The 12,283-nt window shown below is 39.2% G+C and overlaps 1 protein-coding gene across 3 annotated transcripts in view; it reads left to right on the top strand.

The window, feature by feature from the left end:
- LOC140476173 (voltage-gated delayed rectifier potassium channel KCNH5) overlaps positions 1–12,283 on the top strand; it is a 312,744-nt gene that overhangs the window by 162,611 nt on the left and 137,850 nt on the right. The gene's annotated exons all lie outside the window — the stretch shown is intronic.

Raw genomic sequence — 12,283 nt, forward strand, 5'->3', positions numbered from 1 at the left:
TACTTCCCTGTTGCTTTGCTACTGAATGCACACTGTCACAGTTGACAGAATTTCCTCTGGGCATATAATAATGGGCTATCATTGGTGATAAATCTGTATGTTTACTGCAAGAGTCACAAAAGATGGTATTCACCAGATGAAAATAATCAACTGAATGCCTGATGGTATTGAAATAGTTCTTTAGGACAGAGATATGACCATTGACACTGTTAACGCTTAGAAAAGTAGTGTGGCTAAATAAGGATCAGTTGACACAAAGAAATTGGTATTATTTATCTTCCTTTCCAAGTGCTTGAGCTCTCACAGTTGCATTCAATAGTGCTCCATCATGGCTGAGAGAAGTTTCCTTCTAAGCTAAGGAAAGTCATTAGATAGACTTGTCTTGCTATTGATAGGCTCCACTATTGATTGTGATTGGGAACAATTGCTTAAGTTTCAGCAACGCAAGTAACCTACCCATCAACTATAGGGGAAAAGAGATAACTAAAATAATAGCAATGCTAAAAGACAATTTTTTAAATCAGTGTGGTCTTGTGTAATCTGAAAAAGCAAGCATAAGTAAATAAATAGTGAGTTTTTAACCTATAATTTAGAATGCTCCCTTGACTGATAATACTAATATGAGAGTACGCCCACTCAAGGATAAAGGAGGGAAGTTATGTGTGGAACCAGAGCAAAAAGGTGAGATCCTAAATGAGTACTTTACATCAGTATTCACCAAAGAGAGGGATGTGAGGGATGTTGAGTTTAGGGAAAGGTGTGTAAATATTCTTGGGCAGGTCAGCATAATGATGCAGGAAATGTTGGATGTTTTGAAATGTATTAAGATAGATAAGTCCCCAGGGCTAGATGGGATCTATCCCAGGATACTGTGGAAAACAAGGAAGGAAATAGCTCCGACCTGAATAGGTATCTTCACATTCACTTTGGTCTCGGGTGAGGTTCCAGAGGATTGAAGAATTGCCAGAGTTGCTCCTTGTTTAAGAAGGGAAGCAACAGATAAATCAGGTAATTACAGACTGGTGAATGTGACGTCGGTGATGGGGAAGCATTTGGAGAAGATGCTGAGAGACAGGATTTATTCACATTTGGAAGCAAATAGATTTGTTAGTTATAGACGGAATAGGTTTGTGCTGGGAAGGTCATGTCTTACCAATTTGAGTTTTTTGTGGAGATGACCAGAATAATTAATGAGGGAAGGGCAATGGATGTTGTCTGCATGGACTTTAGTTCAGCATTTGGGAAGATACCTCATGACAGGCTGGTTCAAAAGGTAAAGATTTGGGGAGCTGGCTTGATGGATACAAAACTGACTTGGTCATAGAAGCAGAGAGGAACAGTGGAAGGGTGCTTTTCGGAGTGGAGATCAGTGAATAGTGGTGTTCCCCGTGGCTCAACACTTCAAATCCCCTCCCACTCCACTAAGGACATGCAAGTCCTTAGACTCCTCCATCGCCAGACCATAGCAACACGATGGCTGGAGGAAGAGCGCTTCATCTTCCGCCTAGGAACCCTCCAACCACAAGGGATGAACTCAGACTTCTCCAGTTTCCTCATTTCCCCTCCCCCACCTTGTCTCAGTCCCAACCCTCGAATTTAGCACCACCTTCCTAACCTGCAATCTTCTTCCTGACCTCTCCGCCCCCACCCCCACTCCGGCCTATCACCCTCACCTTAACCTCCTTCCACCTATCGCATTTCCAACACCCCTCCCCCAAATCCCTCCTCCCTACCTTTTATCTTAGCCCGCTTGGCATGCTTTCCTCATTCCTGAAGAAGGGCTCATGCCCGAAACGTCGATTCTCCTGCTTCTTGGATGCTGCCTGACCTGCTGCGCTTTTCCAGCAACACATTTTCAGTTCTGATCTCCAGCATCTGCAGTCCTTACTTTCTCCTAATAGTGGTGTTCCTCAGAGATTCGTGCTGGGTTTGTAATATACAAATGATCTGAATGAAAATATAGGTGGTCGGATTTGTAAGTTTGTGGATGACACCAAAACAGGTGGAGATAGTGAGAAAGATTGTCAAGGATATTGTGGTATATCGCTAGATCATAGATTTGGGCAGAGAAATAGCAGATAAAGTTTAAGTTGGACAAATGCGAGTTGATGCATCTTGGAAAATCAAGTTCAGGTACGAATTACACAATAAATGGCAGAACCCTGAGAAGCACTGGCATACAGAGGGATCTGGGCATGCAGGTTCAGATCGCTGAAAGTGGCAACACGGGTGGATTAAGTGGTCAAGAAGTTTTATAGCACGCTTGCCTTCATCGGCTGGGGCATTGAATATAAAAGTTGACTTGTTCCGTTACAACTGTGTAAAAGTTTAGTTTGACCACATTTGGAATATTACATGGTGTTCTACCAGAAGGACATGGATGCTTTGGAGAGGGTGCAGAGAAGGTTTATCAGGATGTTGCCTGGTCTGGAGAGTTTTAGGAATGAGGAGAGGTTGGATAAACTTGGATTGTTTTCACTGGAAAGACAGAAGCTGGGGAGTGATCTGATAGAGGTCTATAAAGTTGAGAGGCATAGATAGGGTGGACAGTCAGAGGTTTTTTTCCCAGGATGGAAAGGTCAACTATAAGAGGGCACAGATTCAAGGTGAGAGGGGGGAAGTTTAAGAGAGAAGTGTGGGGAATATTTTTCAGAGGGTGGTGGGTGTCTGGAATGCATTGCGAATGGTGGTCATGAAGGCAGGCATGTTTAGCAACATTTAACGTGTATCTTGACAGACATATAATTGGGAGGCGAACACAGGGATAGAAACTGCATATGGGCAATAAATAGCAGATCTAAATAAGGAATAGGAATTGGTGCAGGCTTGGTGGGGCCAAAGGGCCTGTTTCTGTGCTGTATTGTATTGACTGTTCCTTAATACAAGGAAAAAGCCCATTTTGTATGGCTATCAACTTGATCATTTCTAAAATCCAAATATTGTAACAATGATAGCCCTGCCTTGAACACGCTACTGACAAAATATGGACACACATCTCTTTGTTGAAATCATTAAATGTTTTGTGTCCAATTCCCTCTGACTCAATGACTGTTTTAATTTGCTATTTGTGCCCATGATATTTAGATGGTCCACCCTGAGATCTGAAGAAGTTCTGTTCAGACTATTACACTGCAAACTACCAAAACAATCCAAGTATCAATGTTTACTGAAAAGATTGAATTCCAAGAACTGTGTGCAACCTTGAATTGAACCACCAATCATTGTCTGTTTATTATAAATGTCATTGAAATGTAAGGAATTGGACTCATGCCTTTGTTACATACGGACTCAACAATTCCAACACATATATGGCTGATATCCCACTTCTAAAGTCTATACATTTGAGGTCCATAACTAGATCTATCTCCTATCATTGACCTACAGAGGCTCCAGGTTAGGCAATGCCTTGTATATGATTGTAAAAACATTCAAAGATGTAACTTGGGAGCAGAAGACCATGCAATATAACAAGAAGGTCAACATCTTTCTCCACTCCACCAGCTTAAAAACCCCCCAAAAAACTTGAAGCCCATCAGACTTCACCAAAATTTATAAGTTTCAGCCCAATGTCTTCTGTTTGTTGCATCCTTTAAATTTTGACAATATTTTAAATTCTTTCTGAACTTTTCAACAGAGCTTCAAGTTCCTTCATGTGTAATTGAAACACATTTGAAAAGTCTTCCTTATTCTCATTCGCAGGGAAAGAGGCTATAACATTCATTGACAGTACAGATGTAAAACATCTCGAACAATATCATCATCTAAATATAAATAAGAGACATGGGTCATCTATTTTGATCAGACGATTAGTGCTGACAGGTTTACTGCAATACAAGCTACTGATTTATCAATAATGCATTGTTATGCTGTGTGAGGCTGAATTTAGTGACTATCAGAAAAAGACTATGATGGTTTACAGCTGACCATGTTTCTATGTAAAAGATAAATGCTAGTTGTAGGCAGAATTCAAGCTCTCAAATAACTTAGATACTTGCTTTGAGATAGGAATAAGGAATATGTATTTTAAAAACATGCTTAATTAAATTACAAACAGAACTAAGCAACATTTGCCTGAGGGCATCCTTTAACAGTTCAAAGTTGCAACATTATACAGTGAAACCGACATTTCTTTGACAATGATGATACCAGCATGTTAAGGCTTTGTATTAAAATATTAGTTTATGCATTAAAAACAGTCATTACTTTAAGAAGTGGTCTCTTTTAAAGTAAAAACTGCAGCTGAAGTCCAGTGATCATCCATCCGTTAAATGATGAGAGCAAGAGGTCTCTCCAACGAGAAAGAGGATGACGATGGTTTTGACATGGGCCAGAAAGTTGGTTAGGGACTGGAAGAAACCATGGCGTTGTTCCAATATGATAAACCAGCCTGTCACAAACTTATTGCTAACAGAATCCAGGCTGATTGACTTTTACGTCATGACTGAATGACAAAATATATGTTGCTGAAGTGACATAGAACAATGTTAGTCACAAATCTGCAATACTGCAACTGTGCAATTTTCTATTGTCCAATTCCTTATTCAACTGCGGAATCATGTTTATTGACCTCCAACTGAATTAATGCCTTTGGGAGGCTGAGTTCTCATCACAGCAGAAGATTGTAAGCATTTTGGATCAGTATTTACTGTGGAAAAGGATATGGAAGGATATGGAAGATACAGAATGTGGGCGGCATGGTGGCACAGTGGTTAGCACTGCTGCCTCACAGCGCCACAGACTCGGGTTCAATTCCCGCCTCAGGCGACTGACTGTGTGGAGTTTGCACGAACTCCCTGTGTCTGCGTGGGTTTCCTCCGGGTGCTCCGGTTTCCTCCCACAGTCCAAAGATGTGCAGGTCAGGTGAATTGCCTGTAGTGTTAGGTAAGGGATAAATGTAGGGTTATGGGTGGGTTGCGCTTCGGCGGGTCAGTGTGGACTTGTTGGGCCGAAGGGACTGTTTCCACACTGTAATCTAATCTAATCTAAATAACACACTAAAGTGCCTAATTTCCAAAACAAGTTCATCACTTGCTGTTACAGTACATATCTATTCCCATATGTATACATCAGAGTGGCTGACAAGTGGCTGATTATTCAATCCTAGGTGATTAGCTTAATCCGGCATGTTTCTCCCTCTCAAATAACTTAATCATCTATGAGACATAGAGTTGGATAGTCTGTTTAGACCCTTCGGTCTAACTCGTCCATGCCGATCAGATATCTTAAATTGATCTAATCCAGCATTTTGTCCTTATTTCTCTTAAATCCTTCCTATTCATATACCCATCCAGATGCCTTTTAAATGTTATAATTGTACCAGCCTCCACCACATCCTCCGGCAGCTCTTTCCATACATGCACCAACTTCTGCATGAAAAAGTTGCCCGTTAGGTCCCTTTTAAATTTTTCCCTCTCACTTTAAACCTACATTGTGGGAAAAGTTTAATTTCTGCTAGTTACTGTGTAGTGTCTTGTTCAATGCTGCCTCTATTCTATATTTTAGTCATCGGCCAGAATAGGGGTGATTTTCATTGTAGTTAATGGGCATAATGACCTTCAAAAATTAGGTATACATAATATTCAATTCCTCTTTAAATTGACTATTTTACAATCTGACCATTTCATGGCTGCAAGTGTATCGTGGTTTGAAGTTATAATCTAAAAAGATAAAATGACACCAGATTTGTTGGGGATTTCCAATTCGACAATGTTGTGCTGGAAAAACACTGCAAGTCAGGCAGCATCTGAAGCTGCCAGACCTGCTGTGCTTTTCCAGCACCACACTCTCGGCTCTAATTTCCAGCGTCTGCAGTCCTCACTTTATACTGGGGATTTCCAATGTTTGCTTCATTATAGAAGCTGTTCTGCAGCCCAGTGTATGCTTTGGTCTTATATTGTCTGGGATACCGTATCACGCAGAAATAAAATAAAATGTAAATACAAAAGGTGAAACAGAAAAAATGTGAAAAATAAAACCTTGGTCAAATAAGACATTCATTTTCTAGCCAAATTCATTTCTATTTCCAATTTTTTTTCAGTTTTGCAATAGCTAATATCGCAACTATATACTCACATACTATATACTAGATGGCTGAAACATTGACCACAACCATTTTTGAGAAATCTATTTTAAGTTGGTTTAATAAATCAGGTTACCCTTCCTATTAAATACACCACAGAATAATTTGAAAGTAACTTTTAAAAATCATGCTAAAACACAATACTTACTATCCCGTCTGAAAAGTTCTGAAGAAGGGTCACTGGACCTGAAACGTTAACACTGATTTCATGGCACAGATGTTGCCAGACCTGCTGAGATTTCCCAGTAATTTCTATTTTTGCTTTTGTTTCTAAAGTACCGCGCAGTTTCCCTGGTTCATGGATGTCTGGACATTAATTGTGTTTGAGGGAAGAAAATTGAGCAAAATAATCAATTCTGAAAATTACTGGAATTTTGAGTGCTTTGTGCTTCAGACTGCTATCTGTTCCCAAAGCACTTGGCCTATGCCGTGAACAAAACCGATCCAAATTATATTGTTATAATACCTTTTCTGAGATGAAATCTAGACTTAATGAGAAAATCAACAAGCAATCAGACTGGTTGATCAACTGGAGGCTAATTTTTATACTGAGAATCAATACCCCACTCCACGATATCTCACGTTGATACTTAAAGAGCTTCTATTCGTATACCTCATGTCTTCCGCGGATTTCCCCCTTTAAGTTGTCATTTTGTCTGCTGTCCTTATATTTTCTCCCTCAGACAAATTTGAACAAATGTAAATTAAATCAGCAATGCAAAAAATTGAAAATTAGAATTTCACTGCTTTGCAAGATACTGTGGAACCATTTCATACTAGATGTATAAATCCCAGATCTTAGTTGCTGACATTTTTATCAGTTATACTTCTTAACTGAATTGCTGTTGAAGTAGGTGTAGAGAGACATTATTTGCGATGCTCCTTGATTGGTCAGATATACGAGATAACTGGATCACTGATGGATTGTAAGGTGCGGAAAAATCATTATTGTAGATGGTTAATGATTGGTCAGTTCTATTGTCTAACTGGAGCACCAATTAGCAATATAGTACGAAGAAATCATTGTTCAAGGTTTATAATTGGTCAACGTGGTGTCAGTATTGTACTTGGATTTATATTTTACAAAACTAACTGCTTAAAAATTACATTCAAACACTATTTCAATCTTAAAACTCTACAGCAGGTTTAGTAACTTGCTCTGAAATAAAATGAATAAAAATCAAACATGCATTCATATATCACCAGACATAGCCACTTTTGAAGCAGTATAATTTCAGTGAACATTGCAAATGATTCCCAAATTTTGCAGTTTAAAATTCATTCATAATCTTTGCCCTCAATGAAATATTGGCCCTCAAATACATACAATTTTTATGAAAAATAAGCTATTTGAAAAGTTTTAATCTATTTTGAGGACGTTAAGTGTTTGTATTTCATTATTTATTAATCTGCCACTATTAAGCCAAGTGAAAGATATTGACAGTCACTCTAACTTGCAATTGGCAAGTTATTTGAATAGCCGTTATATACCTAACCAGTTAGTACAGTGCACTTAAAATCTTCTGCTGTGATGAGAACTCAGCCTCCCAAAGGCATTAATTCAGTTGGAGGTCGATAAACATGATTCCGCAGTTGAATAAGGAATTGGACAATAGAAAATTGCACAGTTGCAGTATTGCAGATTTATGACTAACATTGTTCTATGTCACTTCAGCAACATATATTACAAACAGAACTAAGCAACATTTGCCTGAGAGCATCCTTTAACAGTTCAAAGTTGCAACATTGTACAGTGAAACCGACATTTCTTTGACAATGATGATACCAGCATGTTAAGGCTTTGTATTAAAATATTAGTTTATGCATTAAAAACAGTCATTACTTTAAGAAGTGGTCTCTTTTAAAGTAAAAACTGCAGCTGAAGTCCAGTGATCATCCATCCGTTAAATGATGAGAGCAAGAGGTCTCTCCAACGAGAAAGAGGATGACGATGGTTTTGACATGGGCCAGAAAGTTGGTTAGGGACTGGAAGAAACCATGGCGTTGTTCCAATATGATAAACCAGCCTGTCACAAACTTATTGCTAACAGAATCCAGGCTGATTGACTTTTACGTTATGACTGAATATTGATTGAAAACCATTTAATTTTGCTCTATTGCATGCATAGAGGGTCCCATATTACTTTTGCATTGCAACGGTTCATTTTTCAAGCAAAGGGCACAACAGGAAAATTGGCCCAACATGGTTAACAGAATAAATTAAGGACTCCAAAGAGGAGTCATATAAAGTTGCTAGGAAAAAGGAGCAGTTTATAATTCAGTATAGGGGGAAGAAGTTCTTCATTAAGAATAGAAAATAAAGTATGTATGTAAACTTGTAAAGAATGTAAAAGAAACTGTAGCGTCTACTGTAAATAGAAGAGTTGATAATTGAGATCAAGGTAAATGCAGATGAAATAAGCATAGATACAAAGGAACAGGATTAGGCCATTCAGCCCTGCCATTCTGTCCAGTCATGGTTGTTTGAATACTTCAGTGCCTTTTTACTCACACTAGCCCCATAACCTTTTATGCTATTGGTAATCAGAAGTCTACCAGATTCTACCTTAAACCTATTCAAAAATTGAGCTTCTACAGCCCTGTGTGGTAGAGAATTCCAAAAGTTCATAACCCTCAGTAAAAAAAAGTCTTCCCCTCAGTCCTAAGTGCTATTCCTCTTGTTTTCAAATTGGCCCACCTGGTTCTCAACCTCCCAAACAGGGGAAATGTCTAACCTACATCTACCCTGTCAACCCCTTGAAGTATTTTCTAAGTTTCAATGAGATCACTTCTTATTCTTTCACACTTTAGAACAATTAGATTTAGTTCTCGTCTAGCTTGTGACACTTTTAACAAATATATTTATCCAGGACCCATGAAATGTCCAAGACTTCTACATACTTCAGCATGGGCACCCATGACTCCTCCTAACCTACAAACCTGTAACCGTAATAGCTGTTTTTGTTACCCTTAGAATATGTATGCACTTACTGTGAAAACTTAACAGTGGATGTGATGTATTTGGAATTTCAGAAGACTTGTGTGCAAAATCAAATCACGTGGTAATGTACTGACATGAATTGAGAATTGACTAGTATACAGGAAACAGTTGGAATTAATGGTTCAGATTTGGGGTGGAAGGCAGTGACAATTGGGGTACTGCAGGGATCAATGTTTGGGCCTCAGCTGTTCGAATATGTTTCACTACTGCCTGTTGTAGAGAAGTAATCAGTTGCTGAACACACAGAGTCCCTCAAGTAAGCAAACACGTGGCACTGTCTGCATATCTGGCCTCTTGTATCAGTCTTGTCTCTCCATCAGTGCAGGTATAGAGCAGGAACCTCTCCTGCCAGCTCTGAGGCCTACTTCTTGAAATGTGTGAGGATCCTAATACCAGGCACCTCTCTGCCTGTTTGGGCTGTGGACAAAGAGAAGGATTGAAGATGATCATAATGGATACTTGGGCACTTCCTCAGTATGCATAGCCGGGCCATGCAACATGACTCCATTTTGGCGACATCTCACAAGAGATTCTGGCCCAGGCTGTTCAGGAAAGAAGGGACATCCTCTTCACCAGTAATGGCAGCAGATCAAATCAGTGCAGCTCTGAGCCCAAGTGCTGAAAGAAGTACCCAGATCCAGTGCAGGAAGAAAATAAATGCCCCTAAGTGTCAGTTTGCAGTGATTAGACCTTGCACTTGCAGCCAGCAGAAAGAGAGAGAGACAGAGATCATTCATGTTATTTCTACACCGGATCTGGGCAGCCTGTAACAGCCTAAATGATGATGCAGGCTTGCAATGAGTCTCAGGCATTTGGATGGCCTTCAAATATGGTTCCTGGATCTTTGACCACTGGAAGCAGGTATAACTTACTGTCTGCCCCACCCCATACAATTCGAGCAACAACTCACAAACCAAAGTGTTGAGCTGAAAACTGTGTAATTGCTGCAAATGGAAGTGACAATCTGTAACATTTCTGAAGCTGTACCTGTTTCCAAAATAGAAGCTTCTACCCATAGAATTCTTTGTGTGCTACCTGGCAGCAGCTGAAATTGAACTTGCAGGTACATGCATGAATTTAAAAGAAGAGTATCTTTCAATTTTACAAAATGCAATTCAATACTTTTCTTCTGCTTAATGCATCAATTTCCAATATTTCATATTTGACATAGAGTCAGACTATTAAAAAGAAACTACTTATTTGATTGAATGCAAGCATTTGGGTCGGGTATCAGATATTTTGAACACTTCAGCTTCTACCATTTCTCTCAGCGTAATAATGAGGCAGCACGTTAAATTTACTATCGTACTTCATTCTTGAAGTCTTTAAGGAAGTGTGTAGGTGGAGATGTACTTGATGGATGAACTAGGCCAAATGTGGGCGATGTACTGTGTCATGACTTAGGTGCACAGAACCTTTAGTAATCAATAATAATGAATGTTCTGCCTGAATCATAGATAGACAAATGAGTAATGGAAGAAACTGGCAATGAAGTAAGGCTTAAATAGACCTCCAAATCTATTTTATAGTTTGTAAGGGTTTTGCCGTTTTTATACTTACGAATGAAAGCTGCTGTTCCACCAATATCTGTGCAGTTAGAGTGCCAAGCTGCCCTATTGTGGTGGCATTGAGGTGAAAATGTGCACAGTTTCTAAATCGGTCAGAACATGGACTGGAATTTCTGATCAGTGACCAAGAACGGCTGCTCACCTCTGACCTCAAAGAAAGCTGCCCTGAAAGACCAAGCTCTCTGCCCCAGATTTTTGACATCATTTTGAATCTGGTGATGTCATCACACAGGGTCAACAGCCAATGACATGTAAATATTCACACAGATAGAAAATGAGAAGTGAAATATCACTGAAGCCTTTCAGTTTAATTTAAAATGTCATGGGAGGTTAAAATTAATGATTGAACTACTCATAGGAGATTTAAAAAGAAGTTAAAATATCATTTTAAAATTTGTTTATTATTTGAAAAATTACCTGGAATTTCTTATCATAGTGGAGAAAATAACTAATACTACTCTTTTAGGTCCAGAGGCATTGTTTAACTCTAATTCTGCAGTTCATACACTGTTGAACAAGATGTAACTTTGTAACAGTGAGACTGGAGATACAGTTTAATCTTGGTGGTGGATTGGAGAATCATTCCCACGTTGCCTCCATTGAGGAATGCCTAAAATATTTAAGTGCCCATCAGACATTTACCTGACCAGTATCAGGCATTCTTCAGGTTTCAGGACTTCAGGGCCAGAAATCCTGCCTGCTGGGAACTGTCGGCCAGTCAGAGGCTGGAATCTCTTCAGTGGTCTGTCAGCACCATTGTGAGTGATGTTGTCTGGTGCTAAACCATTCAAGATGTGGGAAATCACTGTTGAGCAACACGGGCCTAAAGTGAGGATTGAGAGTCATGGGGAGAGTGTTACTGGTTTGTTAAGTTATTGGTTATCCGAAGGACCAGGTAGGTTGGAATTTGGTTATGCCTCGTGTGGCTTCCTGATAAATGTAAAAATTGGTATAAGTACTGAGTTATGGTAGGATTTGTTTGTCTATCTTCTTGTATGGCGAGACTCCCATCTGCCACTGCTTGAAAAGCAGTGCCAGTGGAATGAGATTGTTTGGTGGGCACTATTTAGTTTCTAGGCAGGAAAGCCAACATGAGTCTTCTTACATTGGGACTTGAGTGCATTTAGAGAGGTAGGGCGGTAGTGCACTCTGTCATCTGATTAAAAGCCCCTCCAGTAAACTCCATAGTACTGGAGAATAATAATGCACGGTGCTTTGGTTAGGTTTGTAGTATTGAAGTAATGAGTTACTTTATTACCTGCAGACTTAATTCCAAAAAGGAGGAATTGTATTCTAGAGATTGGTAAAAAGTGTAAGTATGAAACATTAAATGACACAGCAACCCATGGATTATGAGCAGCCGTTAAACTGTTTCTAATGCAGGTCCCTCCTTTCTCAGTTACAGAAACACAAACAACACAATGTACTCCAGGTGTCTTCTCAGTGGGAGAAGAATTTTTTATAAATGACAGAAGTGATTTAAAACTTTCAAAATCTGGCTACTTTCTAAAAGCAAATGTAAATAAGTTTTCTATTTCTGTGAAATTATTGTTATTCGATAATGACATATTCCAGCTCAGAACCATTGAGTTATTAAAAGGCTCTTTAGATATTTTTCTGTGCAGATACAATCAA

Source organism: Chiloscyllium punctatum, chromosome 4 (genome assembly GCF_047496795.1).
Source record: "Chiloscyllium punctatum isolate Juve2018m chromosome 4, sChiPun1.3, whole genome shotgun sequence".
Lineage (NCBI taxonomy): Eukaryota > Metazoa > Chordata > Chondrichthyes > Orectolobiformes > Hemiscylliidae > Chiloscyllium > Chiloscyllium punctatum.